Below are 4,248 nucleotides of genomic sequence, written 5' to 3'. Positions count from 1 at the left end.
ACCTTCTCCTCATACATACATAATTTTTACTCCAGATACTCCTTCCCTTTCCGAATTCCTTTTGGCCGCAGTAACTATCTCAAAAATCGTCCTATTGTCCGTATGACGAAACTACCCAATGAGGACCCACTGTTCTTGAGTGCTTGGCACTAATTATTGTTTGTTCGCTCTAAATTTAAACATTTTATACTCGTATTTTTATGTAACATTTTTCTTGGTTACTATGTTATTATGTCTGTTCGCTTTTTATCTTAATATTTAATATTTCTAGTTTTGTAGCTTATGTAACTTTTTCCTAGTTATTATGCTTAATATTCTATGTAATTGGGCACGTTCCGTTTTTCAATAAATAAATAAATAATAATATTCGAGCAATGGCCAACCTATATGGTGTCCTAACCGCGAAGACTGTACAAATCTTAACAGATAATTTCTCACCTTTGACCCCATCTCACCCGTCATCTTCTCCTATCATGACAAGTGTCAACGTCTTATAGACGATAACTATTAAATCAAAGTCGGCCTGTAGATATATATATTTATATTTATTATATCGTTGTATTTGTGCAAATGCTTTTACTGGAGTGATAGGAGGGGAGGGGGGGGGGTTAGAATTTATTTTTCCACTGTAACAGATTAACATCTGTTTTTGTATCTTATTAGTAGTTACCATATTGTAAACAATATATACGATAGTAATATAATGTTTGTATGTATAGACTCAATACTATAAAGTAACAAAGATTGCAGCCATAAGAATAATAGTGTTGTGTGGCTAAGTCACCCGTCCCCCTATTGACTTAATAATATTCCCGGATTAGTTGGAATAGTGAGATTAACCTCAAGATGTCGCATACATCAATCCGGAATACGACTAGGTGCATATAATCAATACAAATAGTGTATTAAGTTAGACTTATTTTTCAGTTGTTAAAACCTTTAAAGGTAACATTAAAAAATAACAATAATATATCTTTGCACTTGGATTGGAAGATGGCTGAGTATTAATTTAGTGCTGTAGTGCAAATGTTGGGCAAAATATTAATTACTTGTTAGTAGTTTTTAAAATAATGACTTAACTATTATTATTACCCAACTTCGTACGTTCTTGCATGTTTTTTTTTTAAACAGTCCAAAAAAAAAAAAATAGCTAGATATTCTACAAGTTTGAATTATAGTGAATAGATCTTTTACTTTGTATATTTATTTGCATATTTTATCACATTTGCATATTTTATCATATTTTCATGTACACTGCATATTTTTGTATTTTACTATTTTTCATTGCATATCGATGGTTTTTAAATGCATATTACATAATGTATAATACGTTTTTGAGTACCATGTTTTTCATCTGTTTCATTGTACAGGGTGCGGCGTAATGGACTCCCATATTTCAAATAATCGTTAGCGCGTAATCAAACTGATTAGACTAATGAGTTTATTTCTCTGGATTAGGTTATTATAAGGTTTTAATCATCAGTATGCTGTGGTTTGGTGAACAACGTGGTTTCGTTATCGAGGCATTTTTTTTAAATATGTGACTGCGACACAGAGAGCATTTCGCTCTCGGTTCGGTTTAAATCCAAACGAAAGTGTTCCTGATTGGAAGGCGATTTTTAATTGGGTACGAAACTTAAAATTTACTTAGAACCATTGAAGAACTAAAGGAGACTATCCGTCAAGAAATCTCCGGAATTCCATTCGATATGCTGATAAGAGTGATGGACGACTTTCGAAAACTGCTTCATATGTTCGTCGCTCGTCAAGGCAATCGTTTGGACGATATCATTTTTAGAAAATAATTTTAAAAATCTCATATAACGATGTTTTTAAAAATAAAATATTTTCTCTATATCTTGTAAAGTTTTTTTTTTAAATCACTTCAGAAATGTGGGAGTCCATTACGCCACACTCTGTATTTTATGTGATTGGAGTGAGCGAAATAAATAAATAGTTTATGTTTAAAATGCTGAAAATTAGTACAACAACGTCTAGTAGGCTAAACAACATTTTAGCTGAATCTAATATAAAGGTGCAATGTTTTTTAGAGTTTAGATGTTTAGTTTATAATGTAAAATAAAGTTAATGGCAAAAAATAGTTATTCAACATTCGTAGACTGGAAAGCACACAAGTGCAATTTATCAGATTGAAAACCGTGATACTATTGAAAAATACTAATACTTTAAAATTAATATTAACAAATAGGAAATAAAATACTTTTTTTTGAAAATTTTTTAATTAAAAAAGTATATTTTTATAAAATAAGAGCATAAATGTAATTTTTATAGAGCATTATATTTCTAATGTTTTTAGATCAAATAAATCAAGAACCTACTCATCACACTAACTAATCAATATATTAAAGATTGACTCGTGTGCTGTTTATAATGCTAATACTCATAGCACTTGTTCACTGTATAAATGCCAAGGAGCTGTTCGGTGTTCTGCACTTCAACAAAGCAAACTCTCTCCGATGTTTCAAAGACAAAAATTATGACGTATTGTTGTGACAGAAGATCAATTAATTAGAGTAACAACTTCAGCTAAACTTTGTAAGATAATTGAAGTGGGTACGTGTAGAACTTTGAAGTGAGAAATTCAAACTGTTGATTTGTTGTAAAACAGTATCAATGCATATTGTAATCGTGATTAACAATAATTATTATTTAAATCGAAAAAATTATTTACTGTAGGTAGATAAATGATTTTTTTTAAACATATTGTTATAATATAATATGATAAATATGTTGTTGCTTATTTTTGGTGTATGCGAAATTGTATTGCATATAGTATAATGAGGAAGGTCAATATATAAAACCATTTATTTTCATTAAGTTTATAATAAATAGAAATACAAAGAAACAAAATTGAAAGGTATACCACTGTTTGAAAAAAACCCTCTCGTGGTTAGAGTTTAGATTATTTAGACTGTCTGGATACGTGAAATTGTACCTATGTACTATAACACTTATGTTTTTGAACATTTAGCTGAGATTCACGTTTAACAGTCAATAATTTGGAGCTAAAATTACATAATATTTATTTGTATTTACAGATGTTATACATATATTATATTATATTTCGCATTTGTACATTTCATCTTTGTCAACTTATGACATTCGCTCATAGAATTCGAAAAAAACCACGCGTTTCAAACATTTCCAATCTTATAATTCTATGACATGGTTTATTCAATATGCTCGTTCTGTATAATATATTTATTTTTATATTTTCGATCCATTGACTGTATAAAAATTACTCTGAATGAGATATTAAAAAAAAATATATAGTTTAATATTCTTTTAGCGAGCGAAAAAGTTCCTTTTGAATTCCGCTTCATTTTAATAACAGATTATATAGGTATAGAGAATACTGCAGTATTGTATTTTGATTTTATTCGGTAGATTTTGTTTATTGCTTATAGCTATATATAATAAATTATTTATTTTAATTTACTTCTTGCAGTTCAATAGTGTAACAGTTTTTTTGCATACTTCATTGGCGACTCTTAAGATGATCATTAACGTCGTTTTATATTTCTAAAACTATCTCTTACTTAAATTAACTGCAGTGCAGAGTAAATACTGTTTAAAGAAAAAATATTAAGTTAATACTATATTACGTGAAATTAAATACAGATTGTATTTTTTTCTGAATGTCCTAAAAACATTGCTTTTTAATAAAAAAAACTCATTTAAACGTCAAAGAACTATAAAAGGTTTATATTTTGATTACATGTTTCTTTTATTTTATATGAATCTAAACAATTTTAAAACAATTTACTATAATATCTCACTAGAAAGATAAAAACAGAAAAAAGATATAATTTATTTTGCTTTGCATTACTATTTTTATTTCGTACTATGATTGTCCTTATGTAGGTACCAGAAAATGCGGAGGTGGCTACACAATGGTCCGACATACATAATTTTTTCACTGGCAGTTATATTATAATATATTATGTGGATGTACGTTATATATGGTATGGACTGCGCCTAATTAAGTAAATTTAAATAGTATTAAAAACAGATTTTTGTTTAATCTTATTATTTTAAAAACAATTATAAATTGATTTTTGACATTTTTATAATATTATTATTATTGCATTTTTTTTCTGTTGTCAAATAAATGTATTATTAAAGTGTTTTATTCAAAGTGAAAAATAATCCGAAAAGGTATCTACTTAAAAAATATGGTTTTGTGGCTGAAAAGCCTTTAGATTTTTTCATTAGGTTAACCTTAAA

At 28.0% G+C, this 4,248-nt stretch overlaps 1 long non-coding RNA gene across 1 annotated transcript; it reads left to right on the top strand.

Moving 5' to 3' along the window:
- The first annotated feature begins 1,489 nt into the window (after positions 1-1,489).
- On the top strand, positions 1,490-3,994 carry LOC111035597. The gene is made up of 3 exons (XR_002604660.1): positions 1,490-1,627; positions 2,318-2,574; positions 3,886-3,994. It is a non-coding gene; the product is annotated as an uncharacterized LOC111035597 (long non-coding RNA).
- The last annotated feature ends 254 nt before the right edge of the window (positions 3,995-4,248 follow it).

The sequence above is a fragment of the Myzus persicae genome, unplaced genomic scaffold (genome assembly GCF_001856785.1).
Source record: "Myzus persicae strain clone G006 unplaced genomic scaffold, MPER_G0061.0, whole genome shotgun sequence".
In the NCBI taxonomy this organism is placed as follows: domain Eukaryota; kingdom Metazoa; phylum Arthropoda; class Insecta; order Hemiptera; family Aphididae; genus Myzus; species Myzus persicae.
The sequence above is the reverse complement of the archived record's forward strand: the minus strand, read 5'-3'. Positions and strand labels throughout refer to the sequence as shown.